General features: G+C 38.0%; 1 protein-coding gene across 2 annotated transcripts in view; it reads right to left on the bottom strand.

Annotated features, from left to right (window-relative positions):
* BMPR1A (bone morphogenetic protein receptor type 1A) overlaps positions 1-24,595 on the bottom strand; it is a 139,823-nt gene that overhangs the window by 54,105 nt on the left and 61,123 nt on the right. For both annotated transcript variants that reach the window (XM_049646291.1, XM_049646290.1), the window contains one exon: positions 6,197-6,311. The gene's annotated coding sequence lies outside the window, so the exon portion shown is untranslated. The remainder of the gene's footprint in view (positions 1-6,196; positions 6,312-24,595) is intronic.

Here is a 24,595-nt window from a genome sequence, read left to right as displayed (position 1 = left end):
AGCAAGGAAGGGGTGGAAGAAAGGGAGAAAAGGGAGGAAACTGATGAGCTCGAGTTAAACTGGAATTTCTGAGATACTTATGATTGGAAATACCTCACAAACAGGTGAAAATATAAGACAGGAGAGCAGGAAGCAAGTATTTCAGATGGAGGGTAAGGATAGGAATTGTCACTACAGAATATGAAAAGATGCTACTGGAAATCTTGTGGCACGCTCTCCCCACAGTATCATATATAGCTGCAATAACATAGACAGCAACCCAAACCCAAAAGTATCCAAAATGGAGAATGACCAAATAAGTTAACTCAGGAGTGTATCCACCAACTTAAATTAAGAATAATGGTATCTTGGAACACCTGGGTGGCTCAGTCGATTAAGCGTCTGACCTCAGCTCAGGTCACGATCTCACAGTTGTGAGTTCGAGCCCCGTGTCAAGCTCGGTGCTGATAGCTTGGAGCCCGGAGCCTGCTTAAGATTCTGTGTCTCCCTCTCTCACTGCCCCTTCCCTGTTCACTCTCTTTCTCTCTCAAAAATAAACATAAAAAAAAAAAAATAAGAAGAATGGTATCTTAGTTATGAGAGGGCAGTCCTAATTTAAGACAATGGGAATAAACGTTCTGCCTCCCTTTGAAGGGGGTGGGTAGCATAATATGCAAAGAGCCTGAGGGCAAGGTCCACAGATTATCTACAGGATGAGTTCTAGATTTCTCTACAGCACAGAGTAGGAATAAGACTAAATTTTCAGTGGTGTCCAGGGAGATACCAACAGTAAGGGCAGAGCACATCTTTTTTCCAAGCCTGGAGCTATAACTGCTTTTCTGCAATGCAGGGTTTCAAAAAGCTGCTAGATCTAACAGATCTGCTACCTTGCTAAAGAATCTCCCAGCTGCCGGTGCCTGGAAGCACTGAGGACTCCTCCCAGAGTGCCAAGAAATCACTAACAATTTGTTGACTCCTCTGTTATCAGTCAACAGGACAGAAACAATTCTGCCTTCCCATGCTGACCGGTTTGCCAATGAACAGATACCTACAGCCAGAACTAAATGAGTGCTTAGGGAACCCAAGACCCCATAAGTGGGCGCAAAATAAAATGCAGTTTGTTTTAAAAGGAACTCTGCAACCAGAGGAAAGGCTAAGCTCAAAATGAGAACAGGTGGCTTCTACTTAGGCAGAGCTAACAGAAGACAGTGGGTGACAGTGCACACACGAGACCCCAGGATGGTGTCTGTCCTCTCAGTAAAGAAGAACACTCACAGATGTCCAAGTACCGGAGCTGCCAAAAAGGACACTGATGCAGGACTGCAGCCCCAAAGACACTGTCACAGCAGCTCAAAGAGGATACCACCATTACGACGACAATCTGTCAATGTGAAGAAAGGGGAGCATCCCTGGGTTTCTATAGTGCGGGCAGTTGATGTGCTTATCAGTTACTGCTTTTCTCCTAAGTAACTCAAACATGAACAGCTCCACAACCACTGAAGAGCCACTGAACAGGACCCATTGAGAAGGGTACTTTGCATTCCTTATCATGACCTTTGTCCTGCACCTTCCCTTGAGGAACTCCATCTTTGGTGAATCCTTTTGTATCCTAATTGAGAATTAATGCTCAGTGGAAGATGACTGTACATTAACAAACTTTTTTAAAATTTTGGGGTGACATAGAAGGCTGCCAGTTTTGATTAGGATGCAGAGAAGAGGCTCTCAGCAGATCGAGCTCCAACACAAGCTGCCCTGATGCTCAGACTCAAAGGTACAAGAAATAATCTGTGGTAGATTCTCTGACAAGTTCCAATAGGAGAGTTGGAGCACAGACCCCTAGATTTTCTGAGGCAAGGATATGACTTCATAACACTGTATGAAAACTGTAGCTCCTGGCATGCCATTGGGCCCCAGTAGAGAACCCAACTATGGAACATCAAGGATTTAGTGACCAGAGCTACCCATCCATGATTCACAAGGTCAGGTGAAGCAGCAAGCTATTATATGATAGAAATGGTATTTTTGTAATAGTACCTAGCTAGGCAGTGGTAGAGGGCACTAGTAAATACAAGTCCAGAACCTCATGTCACCTACTCTTATCACAACAGATGTCTTTACTTATGCTCACACCAACAACTTTATGGTGGGTTCCTGGTAACCAATGACAAAAAAGAAAAACCTGGGTCCTGGCTGACAAAGACAGATAAAAAATGACTACTGCTCTACAGCCCTACTTGGATGACTCTGAAGACAATGAGGAGGCAGAAATTCTCTCAGTGGGCATGGCAAAGAGAGAAGTGACCAAACAAGAAAAAACATGGACTCCTTAGGAGTGGTGAATGGTATGGCTGATTGGGTAGGGTGACGGAAGGAGCAAAAGTGGAAAATAAAAGAGAAGGAACCTGGAGAAGAAGCATGTTGATGGTTCTAGAAGAGCCCAAAGTGCCAACCTTTATATCTTACGTTAATGCCCACCACAAAACACCAACAATGCTTTGGTGCATTTAACAATGAGGTGCATTTAACTACATTCCCAACTATAGATGGAATAACTTGTCACTTGACTGCAGTGAGCTTTTGCTCTGGGCCACCTCAATGCTTGACCAACAGGGTCATGAATGGAGGAGCCACAGTGACAGACAGGAAGGCTTTACACAGGCCCAACAGCATGGGTTCTTCCTTACTGAAGGTGGCCTAATCACTGCCACTGACACATGTGGGTATAGAACTGACACTCCAGATATGCGTTTGTCTTCCTTGCCCACAGTATATCGTCCCGCCAGCACCACTATCCCAAGGTTTACAGATCACCTCATGAGGAGTATCAATTATGGCCTCAGGATCAGCTACAGGATTGGGGATTACAGCTTGGTCCACTAACCTTCTTGTTTTGGAGATTTCTTTTAGCGATTACAACCAGCCTCCAATTTGAAGCAGACAAAGTGGGCTTAATGGAACATGAGGCAATCTGAGAAATAAAAACAGGCTATAGCAAACACTTGTGGTGCTGGCAACACATCCCCTTACCCTACCGGCCTCATTATAGCTATGGTGGACAGCTCTATGCACTGCCTGACAGCATCTGATACCAAGTATAAGCCAAGGCACTGCTGTTTTGCTCCTTAGGGTTTTCTCCAAACTTAAAGAAGACGGCTCAGCAATATGCAGGCACAGCCATACAAACGCTAGAGTTAAAGCTCCAGGAGCAATCTTCAACTAACAGAAGATGAAAAGTCATTGGGGCACCGGGCTTGCTAGGTCAGAAGAGCATCTGATTCTTGATCTCAGGGTCATAAGTTACAGCCCCTTGTTGGGTGTAGAGATTCCTCAAATAACAAAAACCTCAAAAAAAAAAAAAAAAAAAGATGATGAAAGTCAGTGGATAAATGTCCAAGCTCCCTGTCCTTTGATGGGACAATACTACGGCGCATTCCGAGGGTCCCCAGGATTGCCCATAGTGATAACCAGCTCCTTACCACACTTTATGTAACTTCTCTCACCTTTCCCTTTCTCCCATTTCTGCTTCTTTGGATCACCTCGCAAATAAACTACCTAGTCGTAAGTCCTTTTCTCAGGATCTACTTTCAAAGGAGCCCAAACTAAGAAGTGGTGCAGTCAGGACTCAAACTAAAACAATGTGGCTCCACAGCCTGCACTTTAACAAGAGCGTATTGCCTCTTTAAAGCAGCAGAATAGGGTGCAATACACTATGGGATCCTAAATGTAAATACCAGTGAGCAAGCATATACACAGCAACAAAGAGATTTTAACTTTCTAGTGGTGAAGAAAACTGGAAAAAAAGGGGCAGACTATATGTAGCCAAACCTAAGTCAATTAAATACATACATACACACACACCAAAGACATATTCAAAGACATATAGCAAACAAATGAGACTGCTTTCCTATGGCAGGAGGAGACAAAAGGAGAGTGGAGATCAAGAAGAAAGTAAATAAAATAAATCAATTGAGGGACCTTATAAAGAACAAAGTAATTTTACTCCTGTAAATGTAAGATATGATTAACTTGAGTTTCTGAGTCACAGTCCGAACATACTGTCACAATATTACATGGAAAAGTCGACAGTACTTGTTATGAATCGGAAGTTATCAAAATAAATATAAAACTCTGAAAATATTTTTATTTACTTATTTATTTTTGATGTTTATTTTTGAGAGAGAGAAAGAAAGTGTGTGTGCAGGCATGCATGTGAGCATGGGAGGGTCAGAGAAAGAGACATTACAATCCAAAGCAGGCTCCAGGCTCTGAGCTGTCAGCATAGACCATGACCTGAGCCAAAGTCGGACGCTTAACTGACTGAGCTACCCAGGCACCCCTGAAAATATTTTTAAAAATTCACCTGTGTTAAGACCTAAAATCATCCTGAACAGTACTGGCAGCACACATTCCATACTTTGAGAAACACTGTTGTCACTATTGTGAGATAAGAATGATAGAGGGATCTTCAAAATATATATATTTTTTGGGGTGCCTGGGTGGCTCAGTCAGTTGAGAGTTGGACTTCAGCTCAGGTCATGATCTCACAGTTCATGGGTTCAAGCCCTGCACTGGGCTCCCTGTCAGCGCAGAGCAGGCTCGGGATCCTCTGTACTCCTCTTTCTCTGCCCCTCTCCCTCTCATGCTCTTGCTCTCGCTCAAAAATAAATAAACATTAAAAACACCTTTAATATACATTTTAATAGTAAAAATATTAATTTGAGAGCTTAACTAGATTTATGTTAAAGAGAAAACTTGAGGGGTGCCTGGATGGCTCAGTCAGTTAAACAACCAACTTGAGGTAAGGTATCTCTCTCTCTCAAAAAAAAAACACTAAAAATTTTTTTAAAAAGAGAAAACTTGATAAGAGCTTAATCACAAAGCCTTTTCTTAATGTGAATGCTTTCCTTCCTCAATAATGTAATGTTTTCCAGTTACACAATGTATAATCACAAAAAACAGTGAGTACTTAATTTTCAATATAAAATGTTGGAATATTTCTAAATATTGCAAAGTCCTAAATCAGTCATCAACTAAGAGCTGAAAAGAACTTTAATAAAAGCACCAAAACTAGCTAGTTTTATATTATGAGGTAACTTATTACCTCACTGAAAGGTATTTCTCTAAGGACATTACCATACTGATGGTTATTTGTTAACATGAAACCATCAAATTCTGCTTCATAAATTTCTTCATTGATCCCAATTCACTGAGCAGTAACTCCATTAAAATAAGATACATCCTTCAGTAACAGTGTCAGAATTATACCTGAAGGAATATTTTCAACATTTTTTACTAAATCTTGCTTAGCATTTAAAACTATAGCAAAAGATGTAATATGAACAGAACAGTATTTTTTTTCTTTAAAAACTGCTCTTTTAAAAAACGCAATACCTTAAAAAAATTAATTTTTAAAAATAAAAATAGGGATGCCTGGGTCACTCAGTCGGTTGAGCATCCAACTCTTGATTTCAGCTCAGTCATGATCTTGAGGTTCGTGGGATCAAGCCCCTCATCAGGCTCCACACTGAGCATAGAGCCTGCTTGGGATTCTCTCTCATTCTCTGCCCCTATCCCATGCACATGTGCTCTCTCTCTGTCTCTCTAAAGAAACAAACAAAAAGAATAAAAAAGGCAATACTTTGCTTTTTTTATGGTATCTCCCTTACAATATGCTAAGACTTGAAACATGATGTACAAAAATATTTGTTGTATGTAAACAAATGACAAAATGAAGAGATCAATAAGACAATAAAACATTAATTTTAATGTTTCCTTAAGCTTAGAAAACTTAGGGTGCCTGGGTGGCTCAGTCAGTTAAATGTCTGACTCTTGATTTCAGCTCAGGTCATAAGCTCACAGTTTGTGAGTTTGAGCCCCACTTGGGGTTCTGTGCTGAGGGCATGGAGCCTGCTTGGGATTCTGTCTCCCTCTCTCTCTGACCCTCTCCCACTTGCTCTCTATCTCTAGCTCAAAATAAATAAAAATAAACTTTAAAAATAAATAAACTCAGGAAACTTAGATTTGAAAAATTACTTATATTTGCTATGGATGCTGCCCAACATTATCCGTACTATCCAGACAGAATGCATGGGCATCATCATCTCTTTCCAACATCCAGTCAGAAATTACTGTTGATACAGAAGGACTATTTTCAACTGTTAAGAAAATGAAAATTTTCATATAATTCTAATTATTTTCTTAAAAGTCTTTTTCTTACCTCAGAGATGTGGCTAGATAAAACTGTACTTCCAATTTTCTCCAAACAGCTTTGACCTATGCTTCCATCTCATGAATTCCAAGACAGTATTAAACTGATGCATATTTTCATAAATCTGTTAAAAAAAAAAAGAACTTATTTAGACTAAAAGAAACATAGAGAAGCAATACTAAAACTAGGTCCTGTGTAAAACTATACATTTTCAATGTAAAGTCAATGAAAATTCTAAAGTACTTTAACCTATTGCTTTACCATTTTCCCAACCTCTGCCCAAAGAAGTTTCCCATTTTGCATATTTTCAACTTTGCAAAGATAATAGCAGTTCTGTGGAAAAAGTTACTCACGTGTAAAATTTCTGTATCAGCTTAGATTTTTGAAAAAAAAAATCACATCTTAAACTGGAAAAGCAGGAGCAGCTAGAAGCAACACTAAAATCTATAATTCTACAACATTCAAACCCCTACTTCGGCAAAACTATATTTGACCACCCAGCTAATATCCCTATTTTCACTTTTATCACAAAATCTCTGTAAGCAGTTTTCATTTCAGTCAAGCTTTCCCCTAGAATATCAGGAACTGGAGGGGTCAGGAATGAATCGCATCACTTGGTCTAAGCCCAGGGGATGGGTTACAACTATGTGACCCCTGACATTCAGTTCCCCTGCTGCCTTAAGAGACAAAATTCACAAATCTGGAAGAGGGAAACAATGAAAAATTTAAATCTATTTAAAGAAGTGTGTTGTTTACTTAGAGATCTTGCAAATAATTTTGTTGAATGTATCTTTTAACTGAAACTTCAAATAGCAAGGTATTCTGTTTCATATTGTAAAAGGAAAAATTTTAAGCTGCATGAACACTACCTATGTCCCACTGCAAGGTCAAAATGCCTTTGTCTTCAAGTGCATTTAGAAGTATCATTTGTGTCACACTGAGGTTTAATACTCTTGGCAATAATGACTGAATTCATGTAAACTGGGCAACCTGAAACTGTCTAGCATATCAGATAGCAGGCTTTCTTAAAGACAAGAGTCTCCACTCAGCAGACAGGCTGCCATAGGACCATGCTAAATCTTTCATGGTCCAACTAAAGACAGACTGACCCTGAAAGCAATTAGCAATGCTTTGTCTGCATTTAAGAGCTTTTACTGTCTTCGCAATGCACTGGTTACCTACAACTTAACTGGTCCCTAACATTTTTCAGGGTACTGACAGGACTATACAACTCTTAGAATATCACTTAGAGAAAAGAGGGCAGGAATGGAGATACACTGTTTAGGATTTTGTTTTTCTTTTTTTTTTTTTTTTCAACGTTTATTTTATTTTTTGGGACAGAGAGAGACAGAGCATGAACGGGGGAGGGACAGAGAGAGAGGGAGACACAGAATCGGAAACAGGCTCCAGGCTCTGAGCCATCAGCCCAGAGCCCGACGCGGGGCTCGAACTCACGGACTGTGAGATTGTGACCTGGCTGAAGTCGGACGCTTAACCAACTGCGCCACCCAGGCGCCCCAGGATTTTGTTTTTCTGAGATGTTCACAGTCTTAAAAAATTTCCCTTATATAATCAAAAAATAAATGCATTGTATTTCCATTTTAGAAATGACAAATATTTTCCCCGAAAGCCCCTCTTTGCCAACAACTCCATTCTTCCCAAATGGTGTGTGTGGAAGAAAAGAGGGAAGGCAATCACTTATATTAAGCAAAGCTCAGATTAACCTATTCTCCTAAAGGTTAAAACAATCCATCAAAATGACTATGTTTAAAAATACATGGCTTGATTCTAATTCTACCAGGTTATTTCCAATGGATCAAATAAAATTAACATGTGAACCACTTACCCACCATTGTTTATTACAGCACTATTTATTACAACACCATTTCCTTGGTGTGAAAAAAAATAACTGAAGCTTTAGGCTAAGTCTAAAGTTAATAAAAAGAAAAATACATAATTAAAGAATCTGGAAATATGCCACCTTCAAAGTCCAAGATCCTGCCTGAATTTTCTATCCTCCCTCCATCCTCTCAATGCAGAAATAAATGACAAAAAAATGTAACTGTCTAAAGATTGAATCTAAGACCAACTAATGAAAACCAAGTAAATGTGACCTTACTACTAAGAGGTAAATAAAAGATTAATCAAAGGACAGGATATGCTTCACAGTACAGGTCTGCAAATCACTTTTTACAAACTAAAACTGTGTGAATAAACTAAAGCTTTCCCTAACCTTTGCAATATAGTGCTACAGTCCTATAAGCAGAGATCAGTAAACATGTGCAGCTTTGATCACTTAACTTACAAGGTAATATACCACAGGCTTTTAGCACTATGAACTTGGGTTTAACAACCACAAAGATCCAGTCAAAACTGAATACTAAACAAGTATGATAATACTTTCATCAAAAATTATGTGTCTGAAATTTTCAAGCCTGTTAGTGCTGGAAAACACATTGAAGAAAAAATAATTCTTTTAAAAACACATCAGAGCTTCTTAATGATAGAATAAGTGAAAAACAAACCTTTCTAGATATATTCTAATGTTTTATGATTGAGCTAATGTTAGAATTTCAAAGTTGGTAAATATGGGCAAACAAATGTGAAAAGTGCATTTTAATCCCACATTATCTTTACAAAATACCTTTATTTGCCACCAAAATGTACAGATCCCTCACGGTTCTCAAAATTATTAAAGTTGTTAAACTTTTTTAAAAATTATTTTGAGAGAGACAGAGACAGCATGATTAGGGGAGGAGCAGAAAGAGAAGGAGAGATTCCCAAGCAGGCTCTACACTGTCAGGGCTGAAAGTGATGTGGGACTTGAACTCATGAAACCAGGAGATCATGACCTGAGCTGAAATCTAGTCAGACGCTTAACCGACTGAGCCACCTAGGCACCCCAAAAGTTGTTAAACTTTAAACCACTGGGGTACTGGGCACCTGGGTGGCTGAATCGGTTGAGTGGCTGACTCGATTTCAGCTCAGGTCATGATCCCACGGTGGGAGGATCGAGCTCCAAGTCGGACTCTGCACTGATAGCACAGAGCCTGTTTGGGATTCTCTCTTTCTCCCTTATCTTCTGTCTCTCTCCTGCTCACGAGCTCGCGGTCTCTCGCATGCTCTCTCTCTAAAGAGAATTAGATAAATGTTTAAAAAATAAATAAACTACTGGGGTACTTAAAAGATCACTAACCATACATAACCCATCAGTGACAAACACGAACTAAGGATATTATAGTCATCTTTGACTCCGACGTTTTAGGACATCGACCATTCACTCCTATGTAAGAATTGCTTTACAGAAATAATAGTGTACATATGCTTTTGATAAATATACTCATAAGACAAAATTTAAGATTACTTTTGAGTTTGTACAAAATGTCAAAAAGTGGTCATTTCCTAGTCTTCACAAAATCAGCAATACTGACAGCATATTTTTTCTTTCTACCACTCCAAATCCTCTCCTTCTCATCTTCATTTCTCCTCTCCAAGCACCATAAAAAGTACCCCAAATGTTGGACAAATATTGCTGTTAACACTATCACTGCATTCTTATAACCGTTTTAAAAAATCAGAACCAAACTACAAAATAATATTTGACAAAACATTCCAGCTGGGCTCTTAAACTAAATGCATTAATATTACAACCTTTGGTACATTAACTGGAAAATTCCAACATCATGCTTCAGAAAAATACAATACAGTTTTAGCTATAAGTAACTCAAATGAGCAGTGTAATTTAGGTTTATCATGCATTATTATTATTATTATTATTTTTTTTTTTTTTTTGAGAGAGAGAGAGAAGAGAGAGATCATGAGAGCAGGGGAGAGGAAGAGGAAGAGGGAGAGGGAGAGAATCCCAAGCAGTCTCCACTCCCAGCATGGAGCCTGACCATGGCGCTTGATTTCACAACCATGAGATCATGACGTGAGCCAAAATCAAGAGTTGAATGCTTAACTAAGCCACCCAGGCGCCCCTATCAAGTACTTCTATAATAAAGCAGGTTAGTACCACATAACACAGAAAGGAAGGGTCAACTTATGGACGGGTTGTGTTCTAAAACATCACTTACAAATTGAATATAAGCATGATTTTACAACTTAACATGCCTTTCCCATAAAAGCAAAGATTTAAACAGCAGTATTAAACCCACAATACAAATGAACTACAGTGCACGATTCTATGTAGCACTCTTCTGCTTAAGCATACTTCCATACCAAACTCTAAGCTTTTATTCACTGTTGTATTCTAGAATCTAGCACAGTTGATGACACAGAGTAGGATTTCAACAAATACTAGCTGATCTGAAGTACTGAATAGCAACAACTCAATGATATGAAACCAGCCTGTCTAGAAAACCTTACCTATCTTAATTATAGCAGATAACCAAAAGGCAAGGGGAGAAAAGCTCCTTCCAAAAGATATGTGAAAAAGATTCTCAACACCAGGCTTGGAAAGCTCTGGTCTAAGCCAATTGTGGCAATTTCCATTCTCCTTGCCAGTAAGACAAGAGACTAAATTGCTGGGGAGCTTCTGGATGATGAAAAAAAGACACTTGGGTGAAAACCCCTTCCATCCCCCAACCTTTTTTTCCAGGCAACTCTGGGTTTGAGTTTGTCAAGCAGAATGAGGCAGCTATCTTAGGACCATAAGGAAAGAGATGGCCTAAGAAGACAACCCAACAAATAATGAAGCTTCTGCTCTATTCACAGCTAAGGAAACAATCAGCAAAACTAAAAGGCAACAAATGGAATGGGAGAAGATATTTGCAAACAACATTTCAAATAAAGGGTTAGTATCCAAAATCTAGAAAGAACTTATCAAACTCAACACCCAAAAAACAAATAATCCAGTAAAGAAATGGGCAAAAGACATAAATAGACACTTCTCCAAAGAAGACATCCAGATGCCCAACCAACACATGAAAAAATGTTCAACATCACTAATCATCAGGGAAATACAAATCAAAATCTTAATGAGATACCACCTCGTATCTGTCAGAATGGCTAACATTAACAACTCAGGCAACAACAGATGTTGGCAAAGATGCAGAGAAAGGGGATCTCTTTTGCATCGTTGGTGGGAATGCAAACTGGTGCAGCCACTCTGGAAAACACTATGGAGGTTCCTCAAAAAATTAAAAATAGAACTACCCTACACCCAGCAATTACACTACTAGGTATTTATCCAAGGGATACAAGTATGCTGTTTCGAAGGGGCACATGCACCCCAATGTTTACAGCAGCACTATCAACAATAGCCAAAGTATGGAAAGAGCCCAAATGTCCATCAATGGATGAATGGATAAAGAAGATGTGACATATGTATACAATGGAATATTACTCAGCAATCAAAAAGAATGAAATCTTGCCATTTCCAACTGCGTGGATGGAACTAGAGGGTATCATGCTAAGTGAAATTAGACAGCCAGAGAGAGACAAATATCATATGACTTCACTCGTAGGAGGACTTTAAGAGACAAAATAGATGAACATAAGAGAAGGGAAGCAAAAATAATATAAAAATGGGGAGAAGGACAAAACATAAGAGACTCTTAAATACAGAGAACAAACAGAGGGTTGTTGAAGGGGTTGTGGGAGAGCGGATGGGCTAAATAGGTAAGGGAGCATTAAGGAATCTACTCCTGAAATCATTGGTGCATTACATGCTAACTAACTTGGATGTAAATTAAAAAATAAATTATTAAAAAAAAAAGAATGGCTGCATCAAAAGACAGAAAGAATCTGGGTCCTTGGTGATGCTATAATGCTTGAATGTTTTAACTAGGTTGGATCTTTTTATTATATTAAATCTTTTTATTGTTTAACCAGTTTTCAATTACCAAAAGTAACCCAGCAAATACAGTGATTTAGAAGCCAATACGCCATTTACTTTCATGAATTGAACTTTTATTTATTCAATGATAACTCATCTAAATTATATCTCAATCCTGGGGCGCCTGGGTGGCTCAGTTGGTTAAGCGGCCGACTTGGGCTCAGGTCATGATCTCGCAGTCCGTGAGTTCGAGCCCCGCGTCGGGCTCTGTGCTGACAACTCAGAGCCTGGAGCCTGTTTCAGATTCTGTGTCTCCCTCTCTCTGACCCTCCCCTGTTCATGCTCTGTCTCTCTCTCCCTGTTCATGCTCTGTCTCTCTCTGTCTCAAAAATAAACATACATTAAAAAAAATTAAAAAAAAATAAATTGTATCTCAATCCAGATCCTTCTCTTGAACTAATACAAATTTCCAAAGTACTAAATATTAAATAGTTATTCCAGTGGCACATTAAGAGAACAGAAGTAATATAAAAGCCATCATCTACCAGCACAAAAATTGTTTATGCACTCATATTCACTTGCATGGCTAACAGCAGCACCACCACCTACCCAACTGTCAAAGTTGGAAATCTAGGAAGCACTAATCTCATCTCCCTCTGCTTCATCTATTATATTGAGGTAATTAAGAAATGCTGCCCATTCTGATATATCTTTAAAATCTGTCTCCTTTATAGCTATACACACCTAGTACAGGCTCTCATCTTTCACTGCAGCCTGCCTTCATTCTTACCTCCTTCACTGTACCTTTGTTTCTAAAATACAACTGTGCTTCTTGAAAAGATTGTAAACACCATAAGTTATCAGGAAAATAAAAATTAAAACTATAATTAGAAACCACTACATACCCACCAGAATGGTCATAATAAAAAAGACAGACAATACCAAGTGTTGGTAAGGACATGGAGAAACTGGAACTCTCACACACCGCTATAAAATGATGCAACCGCTTGGAAGAACCGTTCAGCAATTTCTTGAAAAGTTAAACATAAACTCACTATATGATCTAAAATTCCCTCTATGGAAATAACCAAGAGATATGAAAATGTGTGTCTATACAAAGACTTATACACAAATGTTCTCAGCAGTATTATTCATAATAGCCAAAAGTGAAAACAACCCAAAGGTCCATCAACTGGTGAATGGATAAAGTGTGGCATAATCATACAATGGAATACTATCAGGTAATAAAGTACTGGCACATGTTACAACTCAAATGTACCTCAAACACATGCTAAGTAAATGAAGCCAGTTGCAAAATACCATGTATCATATGATTCCATGCATACGAAATATTTAGAAAAGGCAAATTTAGACAATCAGACCAAAGCAGTGGTTACCTAAAGCAAGGGGTAGAAGTGGGAAATTTGGAGCAGTGATGAAATATTCTAAAATATTTACAGCACAACTCTAAAATTTTACTATAAATAAAAAAATACAAGTGTGCTTTAAAATTTTTCAACAATTTCCACTTGTGTATAAAATGAAGGCCAAAATCTTTAGAAGGCTATCTATAGACTGCTATAATCTGCTTTCCATCTATTTAACCTGCTTTATCTTCTACTATAATCTCTGCCAAAAAGCCTCCTGCTGGTCATTATTAAACTATTTGCTATTTCCTAAATATGCCCAGTTATTTAATGCTTCTCCCTTTCTTTGAACTTGCTATTCTAATTCAAAAATCAAAATGTTATCTTTATATTTTGCCAAGTGAACTTCCATTTGTCCTCACAAAGATCCATCTCAAATACCTCCTTTCATTGAATCCTCTCCACTCCCTACGTGTTGCTAACTTGCTGAGTCTGGTAATAACACACTGTAGTGCTTAGCACACTGAATTCTGATGATCTATTTAAAGGTATGTCTTACTTATTAAGATAACCCCTGTGTACGGCAATTGCATTTTACTAATACGTGTGTTACCTGTGTTTTAAGCACAGTCCAGTGACCAGCACAAAGGAGATAATCCATGTATTTTTGAATAAATGATTGATGAAAAATGACAGGAAAAAGAAAAATCCCAAAGTAGGCAAAATGAGCTCTGCACCACAAAGACCCTTGTGTAAGTATGGTTAAAGCTGGTTACATAAGAAAGAAAAACAGAAAACCATCCAATCTCACCTAAGTATTTATCAGGGTGGGATCAGTTAAATAGCCACAATGAACATTACACAGTCCTTTAAAAGAATGAGAATCATTTATTTGTGCTGATATAGAATGATATCCCAAATATCCTGCAGTTATAAAAATTATAAAAAGAGTCACTCCACTATTAAAAATAAAACTATACACACAAACAGCAGTGTGTGTGTGTGTGCGTGTATGCGTGTGTGTGTGTGTACGTGTATGCACACACATGCAACATGTATGAGGAAGGTAGAGATGAAAAGGTACACACCAACTCATCGGAATATAGGCAAAAAAGTGGAAACAACCTAAATGTCTATCAACTCATGAACAGATACACAAAGGGTGGTATATCCATCCAACTAAATATTATTTATCCATAAAAATAAATTAAGCCATAAAAAGAATCAATTCCAATACAACATATGAACACTGAAAATATTACGCTAAGTGAAAGAAGCCAGACAAAAGGCCATGTGTTATATGGTTCCATTTATACAAAATACCCAAAATATGCAATTCCACAGAGACAGAAAACAGATTAATTGTTGTGTGGGATTGGGAGTGGAGGGTGGGAACGGAGAAAGACACCAAAGGGATGATCTATATAAGAAAAAAAAGGATAAATTTGAATTCATCAAAATTAAACTGTTTGCTCTGCAAAAGACCCTGTTAAAAAGATGAAAAGACAAGACACAGAATAGGAAAATATACTTGCAAACCATAGATGTGACAAAAGATCCATATCTAGAATATATCCAGAAATATCAAAACTCAACATTAAAAAAAAATTCACCTAGAAACTGGGCAAAGAACATGAAGAGAGATTTCACTGAAGATATCTGGATAGCAAATAAGCACATGAAAAGATATGGACAACAACAGCCATCAGGGAAACGCAAATTAAGACTACACTGAGATCACTAAGCACCCACTGGAATAACTAAAATAAAAAACAGAACAATACCAAGTTCTGGCAAGAATATGAAGAAAATGAATCCTTCCTACATTGCTGATGAGAATGTAAAATGCAACAGCCACTCTGGAAAATGGTTTAGAAGTTTCTTTAAAAACGAAATACACACTCACATGTAACCAAATGCACTCCTGGTTACAAAGAAACGAACATGAATGTCAGTAGCAGCTTTATTTTTAATAGCCCAAAACTGGAGAAAATAAAATGTCCTTCAAAAGGTAAATGGTTAAACTATAGTACATCCATACAACAGAATCTTATACGCAGCAATAAAAAGGAATAAACTACTGTTACACAAAACAACTTGGGTGAATCTCAAAGGATTAGGCCGAGTGCAAAAAGGTCACGTAATGTAGGATTCCATTTATAAAACACTCTCAAAATGATAAAATTATACAGATGGAAAAAAGACTAATGGGGGCAGCTGTGTGGGTGGCATAAGGGAGATCTTTGCGGTGACAGAATCTGTACCTTGTTGCTGACGTGGTTACATAAATCTACATGTATACTTAAATGGCATAGCACAATACATATAAAATGAACCAATGTCAGTTGCTGGTTTGGTATTGTACATCATGTAGTATTAAGTAACCACTGGAGGAAGGTGAAGGGTACAAGGGACTTCTCATTATTTTTGCAATGTCCTATGAATCTAGAATAACTTCTAAGCAATTAAACATTTTTAAACTCTATTTCCTAAAAATGTTTTACCTCTGCTTTAAATTAGATTTTGAACAAAATAACTGTTCAAAGACTATTCAAGATATATTACTTCTTTCCAATCAGCTAGAAAACTTCAATTCTGCAGTGGTTTCCAGTATCCTATAGAAATGAGGAGTGCCCATAATAGAAGTCTAAAGAAACCAGCAGTTCCTAGACCAAATTCTGGGTCTGGGAAGCAGTGACTGCTATTTCAATGGGTACCCATCTATTCTAAGAGTGACACACATAGGAAGTTTGATGCAGCCACCTGCCCCAGGATGAACCCCCAAATAATGATCTATCCATATATTCTTTTCCAATTTATCCTTCCCTCACAAAGAAGCATGGAAACCACCTCTATGTTTTCATTTTAATTTTTCTCTATAATTTATTAGCACAATACACACTGTACACATGGGCATTTAAATTGCTTGATATATCTTCTTCCCCTTTCCAAGTAAACCTAACTCAGTCAGTGAAGAAATATGTATCACCCATTTATTTCCATAAAATAATAAGAAATTACCAACAGAACATTTATTTTATTAGTTGTAAAAGCACCCACGGGGCAAGTTCCTCTGGATAGTTTCACTACATTATATAAACAGGAAAATTTCTATTCTGAGGAATCATCAGGAATTGATTTTAGACTGCTAAGAGTCCATCAATTCTTCTAAAAATGGGCATTGTTTATACTTTTCAATAAAGCATAAACATTATTTAGAATTAACATTATGAACACCAATTACAGCGTTACGCTACAATATAGTGAAATCACCACAGACTATTAGTAATTTACTTCCTCTCCTGATATAATCCAATGGAAAATACACAATGCTATCTATATAGCATTCATTCCAAAAAAATTTAACTTTAATCTAGTCATGAAATACAAAAATACAAGCAGCAAATTGTGGGATATCCTACTTAAAAAAAAAAAAAAAAAAACAACCTTGGGGCACCTGGGTGGCTTAGTTGGCTAAGTGTCCAACTCAGCTCACGTCATGATCTCGTGGTTTGTGGATTCCAGCCCCACATTAGGCTCTCTGCTGTCAGTGTGGAGCCCATTTCGGATCCTCTGTCTCCCTCTCTCTCTCTTGCTCCGTCCCCAATTGTGCTCTGTATCTCAAAAAAAAATAAACATTTTTTAAAAATCATTTAAAAAAAAACTAGGTAAGATTTCAGAAAAGACCACTCGGGGGCGGGAGATAAGGGGCAGTAGAATAGTGATAATGGAAACTCTCAATCAAAGAAAACTAAAGATATATGACAACCAAATGAGAAATATATTCCTTATTTAGTTCCTAGATCAAATATCAAAATGGGGCACCTGGCTCAGTCAGTAGAGCATGCAAATTTTTCTTTTTTTATTTTTTTTTTTTAACGTTTATTTTTGAGACAGAGACAGAGCATGAACAGGGGAGGGACAGAGAGAGAGGGAGACACAGAATCGGAAGCAGTCTCCAGGCTCCGAGCCGTCAGCCCAGAGCCCGACGCGGGGCTCGAACTCACGGACCACAAGATCGTGACCTGAGCTGAAGTCGGATGCTTAACCGACTGAGCCACCCAGGCGCCCCGAGCATGTGACTTTTGATCTAAGGGTGTGACTTCAAGCCCCATGTTTGGTGTGGAGCCTACTTAAAAAACAAATAAATAAAAATAGCTACAAAGAACTCTTTTGAAAAGAAAGTATAAGAAATTTAAGTAAGGGAAGTATATTACACAATATTATATTGGTATTAAATCTCTTAGCTATGATAATGTAGCTCTTAAGGAAAACAACCTGTTCCTTTACACTTGCTAAAATATTTAGGGGTAAAGTTTCAAGACATTTGCAGATAACTTTCAAATGGTAAAAAAAAAAAAAATGTATATGTGTTTTTATAAACAGAGAAAGTAGATGAAGCAAAAGGTTATTAGCAAGTGAACTGGTAAAATGGGTTTTTACTATTTGTTCAAACTTTATTTTAAAAGTTTTTAAAGTAAAAAAATTGGGGAAAATATATACTTTATCAGTTATGAGGGTTTTTTTTTTAACGTTTATTTTTGAGAGAGAGAGAGCTGGCAGGGGAGGGGAAGAGAGCAAGGGACAGAAGATCTGAAGTGGGCTCTACACTGTCAGCCCAGAACCCCAGGAACTAAGAGACCATGACCTGAGCCAAAGTTGGATGCTTGACCAACTGAACTACCCAGAAGCCCCTTAATTAGGTACGAGTTTTAATTCCACACATGATTTTAGTAAACAATGTCAGTACGACAGAAGTTACTAAAATCAAATACTGACAGATCTATAAGGAAGTCCCAAAGATCCTCCCTCCATCGACAAATTTTAAAACTTTTTCCTAGAAATTGTAAATTATGAGTTGTTCAACAGGATGAAAAATTACATTTTGTTCAAAAGGTCAAAAATTACAGCTGTGCTTCTGACACAGAGCACTATAACCAGCCTGAAGGCATATGGCTTTAAAAGAACTGCAAATCAATTGTACTATGTAAAATTTACAAAGGTTTTATTTGATCCTGAAGTAGAGATAGCCACACTGATATGTTAGAACATATTTTCAAATGTTCTATTTAGCAAATAGAAGAATGTTTTAAAATTTCTTTCTCCAAACAGATGTTTCCTAATGATGGATACCATATTTTTCAGGCTGCTAAAGCAAGGTAAAAAGGATAGAATGAATTCCTCTAAAACATGGGTAGTTTCCTAAAACAACTAATTACATCTCATGAAAATAGGTAACACTTATCACCTCAAGGATGTACTGGTTATGTCAGACTTTAATCTAATAATCTGTTATAAAATATTTGACTTAATTATTATTTATTAAAAACAAAACTGCCTTCATTAAATACCCAGCTGTCATTCATCCAAATGTGTGCATCAGGGAGACTGAAGAAATGATATTCCAGAAATTACAGAAAATAATTTTTGATTAACAGCATCCATATAAAATCTATCATTGTACAGGAATATGCAAAGGAATCACATCCAACAGGAGGGGAAATGGACTACAGCTATTTCCTCCAAAGGCTGGGTGTGGGACAGTGTTGCTACATGTCCGTAGGTGGGTAAAAACATAGGGAAGAAAGTTTTAGCTGGGAAGCCTGCATTGAAGTTCTCACCTCTATGTAATGAGAGGCAGGTAGTTAATTACTAAACAGTACTGTCTTTTAAATCAGTGAGTCACATGCCTAAGGGAGGAGCTTATAAGCAGGATGAACAACAACCAAGGCAATGAAGTAAGATTTCAAACAGAAGCAACAACAGGTTTTGAAAACTTTCAGACAGACAATTAGAAGCACCCATCCCAATATAATGCACATAAGCCAACAGCAGGACTATGGACTAACCAACCACCTTCTTGTAAGACACGTCATGCACTTTTGGGACTGAGTTTGTGAAGTTAGATAGGTCTGAATTGCAGAGAATAGATCTATTGTTAACAGGCAAGAGAGACTCAAAGAGAAAGGAAAACAAGATCACTTGATAAGACTTCTGAGGACACGATAGTGTATTTTAAAACATTTAAGACACAGTTTCCTGCTGGTAAGCAACATTTAATCACCTTGAGTCAGCCATAAATGTATTAAAACTCAAACAATAGTACCAAGATGATAATACAAATAGTGCCATACCACCATACATGATGATTATCGAGAAGTTTCAAAGACCATTGTTTCACAGGGGGAGAGATCACTGGGGGCTGAATTTAAACTGGCCTGCCAAAGACTGACAGGGTTTGACAATATTCAAGGAGGGAGTAGTGTATGTAGGTTAAAATGGGCATTATGCCAGGAGTGGGGCCCAGGGAGGGTACACTGTGCCTGGCCACTGTCCCACCTGAGGCCTGGACTCTAGAGGGGTAGAGCAGGATAATCAATGTATGGTCTGACCCAGATGACACATACAAAACCACCCTTGAAGCTCATGTCTGTAGCAGACATCAATGCTCATTTTAGTTCTCTTTCCAATCAAGCACTGAAGACTTCACAGTCCTCCTAAATACAGAACAGCCAAGATGTCAAAATGTTTGAAATTACCTACCATTCTTCTAGAAGGAGAAGATAAAGAGAATACAGGGTTAACAGCATGGCCTCTGCAGCCAGCCTGAGTAGCAAGGTTAGAATCCTGGCTCCACCACTATCCATTATGATACTTTGATCCAAAGTTGCTTAACCTCATTTGTACCTAATGTGTAAAATAGGGACAATGACCGCATGTATCTGAAAGACGACGATCGAAGGAGTTACTGTAGGTATGGCACTTAGAACGGTGCCATGGAAACAGAAGTACTTCCTAAGTGTAAGTGACTGTTATTATTTTCTATCAAATAAAAAAATCAACTGTACTCTCAAAGTAATTAGAATTTTAAATGAGGGGTAATAATATAAAATGCATAAAAACGTTGCAAAGTACACAAAACATTTGAATCACTGACAGAAACACCTTTCAATATTCAATAACAACGCCTAATAGCATCAAACACTTGCTAGTTGACTTAAGAACAAAAGTACTGGAACAAATACATCGTTCTCTAAATTCACTGAACTCTGGTTTACTGAACATCTTCTAGGTGCCAATTACTGTGCTAAATTCTACACATTTATTATCTAGCTTAATCCTCAAAGTAAACTTATGAGGCAAGTACTTCTACTAATTCCACATTACATATAAGAAACTGATGCTGAGTGGTTAAGTAACCCATCCAAAGTCAAACGGGTAATAGATAATAGAGATGGAATTTGAACCCAGGGCAGGCATCCTCCAGAGGGTGCACTTCTAATCCTATACCCTGCAGTAGTCCCTTTCTTCTTCTCTGCAGTGAAGGTGTTCCAAGACCCCCAGTAGACGCCTGAAACCACGGGCAGTATCAAACCCACTATATACTATGCTTTTTCTTAGACGTGTATTCCTATGATGAAGTTTAACATACACAAGTTAACTAATAATAAAATAGAACAATAATAATATACTGTAAAACAGTTACGTGAATATGGTCTCTCTCAAAGTATCTTCCTGTTCTGTCTTACCCTTCCTGTGGTGATGTGAGATGATAAAACGCCTATGTGATGAGATGAAGTGATGTGGATGATGCAGGCGTTGTGACACCATTAGGCTACTACTGACTGGACATCTGCTTCCCAACCCCAGTTAACCATAGGTAACTGAAATCACAAAAAGTAAAACTGTGACAAACCCTGGATAACTGGTCATGTATAACAATAGGATAAATATAAAATACTATATTAAAATAATCAAGTTATGGAAAGGGAGGTGACAGCTAAAGGGTATGAGCTTTCATTCTGAGGTGATGAAAATGTTTTAAAACAGACTGCAGTGATGGTTGCACACATTTGTGAATATATAAAAAGCCACTGAAGTGTACACTTTATTTTTTTTTAAGTTTACTTATTTTCAGAGAAAGAGAGCGAGCAAGCACGAGCAGAGGAGGGGCGGTGGGCAGAGACAGAATCCCAAGCATGTTCTGCACTGTCAGCACAGAGCCTCATACGAGACTCGATCTCATGAACCATGAGATCATGACCTAAGATGAAATCAAGTGTTGGACGCTTAACCGATTGAGCCACCCAGGGGTCCCTGAAATATACGTTTTAAATGGGTGAACTTCAAGACAAGTGCAATTTAAATTCACTAAGAGAGATTTTTCTATTTCACCAATAAAAATCTATCAAAAGAATCATGATGTGCATTTAGCTATATCAATGGTCTTACAACATTCTTGATAGCAAAACAAAACAAAAATAATCTAAATAAAGTTCATATTCTATAGTAACGATAGCTAACGTTTATTAAGCTCCAAGAATTTTTTTTTATGTATTATCTCATTTATTACAACAACCCTAGGTGTGAGAAAAGAATGTTATCTTCATTTTCCAGAGGAGGAAACAGAAACACAGAGGAATATCCTGCTTACGGTCACACAGCTACTGAGTACCTGGAGCCAGGATTCCAACCTGGGCAGTCTCAACACTGCTAGTTTGTGTGAATAGTAATTCATACTGCAGAAGAATAAGTGCTTGAAAATATACTCACAATATATTAAAATAGAAAAAAAAACCAGAGATCAGAGAAACAACAGATAAAGTATGAGCCTGCTTTTGTTTAATACACGTTAAAAAAACAGATGGAACAGACATGGCCCCAAATTTAACATTGGGTATCTCCGAGAGGTAGTATTACAATGGATAATTATCTTCTTTATACTTTTCTGTATTTTCCACATTTTATATTGCAAGGCAATTTTTTTTAAGTGAAGTTCTTTAAAAAAAAAAAGTAAAAAGATAGTGACAAATTTACATACTGCAGAAAGGACAAGTAACAAAACATGGAAGAAGCTGCTAAATTTGCTAAATGGGTCACTGACAAATTCAAGGTAAGTGGTAGAAGGCATAAATGACAATGGCAGGGAAGATGTAAAAAAGGGGGGGAGGGTACCTGGATGACTCAGTCAGTTGAGTGTCCAACTCTTGACTTTGGCTCAGGTCATGACCCCAGGGTCATGGGATCAAGCCCTGCTTTGGGACTCCGCACTGAGCGTGGAGTCTGCTTGGGATTCTCTCTCCCCCTTTCCCTCTGCCCCTCTTCCCCACTCATGCGCTCTCTCTAAAATAAAATTAAAAAAAAAAAAAATTTTGTAAGGCACTATTCAGGTACACACTAACATTCTGAGAGGTTTGGAGGCTATAAGAATGGCACATAGCTTCAGTAATAGCAGTGTCAAGGAAAGGTTTTGCTGGTTTGTTTTTAATCTGAAGGGAATTTGATCAGGGTTATAACTGAACCGGAAACAGTCTGTCAAGGATGGAAAGACAGACAAGGAAAGGTAGGTCTCAGAATATAAGAACTCCGTCTTAGAAAAAGGGAAACTACTTGTGAAACAGAAGAGAGAAGAAAAAAACTCATAAAAAGAGATCTTTGAGATGGAGAAAAACCAGAACTTCCATCTGGTACCTTCAAACTTTTCTAGAAAATATAAAGTGAAGTCATCTTCCAAAACCGAAAGGGTGGAGATTAGGCACAGGCAGAGAGGTATGGAGTAGTGGCAAAAATGCCGGAAAGCAACTGGATTCACTAATTGGCCAGAACTAGCAGTAGCCACCTAACGATCTCATGACGTAACAGAAAGTACTGGAGGAAGCTGGGAAAATCGCTTCTTCCCCACAGTTAGCGTGCACATGAAGCTGCACCACACAAACACAGGAGAATCCATGGGTGCCTGAAGACTATTACTCTATTAGTAATTCCTAGGGTAACAACCACGTAATAGTCTATGAAGCTGATGTTACAAAGTGCTATCATTTTTAGGAGATGACGTGAATCATCTAAGGAAGCACCAGAGTTGAAGCATAAATTTCAAAATTGACAAAAAGAAGATCGTTTTCTAGGAAAAATCAAGTTGCAAAGATCTTAGCATGTATTTTTTATGTATGTATAAACTTTGTATAATTGAAAAGTTTTCCCCAAACAGGTAGATTGTTCTGAAACATGGTGTTTTTAGTACACTTTTCTTTTTTTTTTTTTTAGTACGAATACCTTTCTAAAGCAGCTCTAAAAAAAAGTAAGTAGCAACAGGGTGCTGTTCACATAAGGACAGGGACCCTGACTGGACAACACTGTAGGTACAGGATGGGCTTGTTAACGAGTGGGCTTCACCACAGGGTAACTGGGCAGTCACCTGCTGGTGTAGATATGGAGACCCTCAAATGTCCAGTTCTGTTGCTCTCTTCTCTGGAGTCACTGAGTTTCTTAGAAAAAAAGAGTTCTCCAAGGGCACCTGGGTGGCTCAGTCGGTTAAGCATCCGACTTCAGCTCAGGTCATGATCTCATGGTTTGTGGGTTCAAGCCCCTCATCGGGCTCTGTGCTGACAGCTCAGAGCCTGGAGCCTGCTTCAAATTCTGTGTCTCCCTCTCTCTCTGCCCCTCCCCCACTCGCACTTTGTCTCTGTCTCTTGAAAATAAATACAACATTAAAAAAAAAAGAGTCTCCTAGATGGAGGGTATACACTTCTGACTGCCAGTGTTCTACAAATAGGTGAAGAAAGGGACAAAGAACAGAAAGGACACATCACCTGATGTGTAGTGTACAGACCTCTGCTTAATCCCCATTTACAGTGTATTTTTCTGTATACTCCAAATCTGGAGCCTCACTGGTGTAGTTTCTCTAGACAGCCAAATTCCCAATTTCTGCTGGGATACTGAATTAGACCAGGATGGGTCCAGCACCATCCAAGATAAATATAATACTACAAGTGCAACCACACATATAACTTTACATTTTCTAGTACCCTCATGAAAAAAGAAAAAGAACAGAAATTAATTTGAATGTATTTTATTTAACTCAAGAGACCCAAAATAGTACTTCAATGCAAAAAATATAAAAATTATTAAGACATTTTCCACCCTTTTTACATACTTAGACTTCCAAATCTGATGTGTACTTTGCATTTACATTTATACTTGAGATTTAGCACAACCTCAATTAGGACTAGCCACATGTTAAATGCTCAACAATTACATGTGGCTGGCTAGTGGCTACCATATGAAATAGTACAGTCTAAGTTATGCTAGGGTAACATAGGACTCCAAAATGTCAATGGCTCAACATAACGAAAAATTTACTTATGTCTCATGTAAAATGTCCAACATGGGCAGGCAGAGTCCACTTCACAGTCATCCACAGACCCAGGCTGACCATCTTGTTCCTGTACCAAATGAAGCACATGGCTAGGTACTTCCTAAGTA

Source organism: Panthera uncia, chromosome D2, assembly GCF_023721935.1.
Source record: "Panthera uncia isolate 11264 chromosome D2, Puncia_PCG_1.0, whole genome shotgun sequence".
NCBI lineage: Eukaryota > Metazoa > Chordata > Mammalia > Carnivora > Felidae > Panthera > Panthera uncia.
The sequence above is the reverse complement of the archived record's forward strand: the minus strand, read 5'-3'. Positions and strand labels throughout refer to the sequence as shown.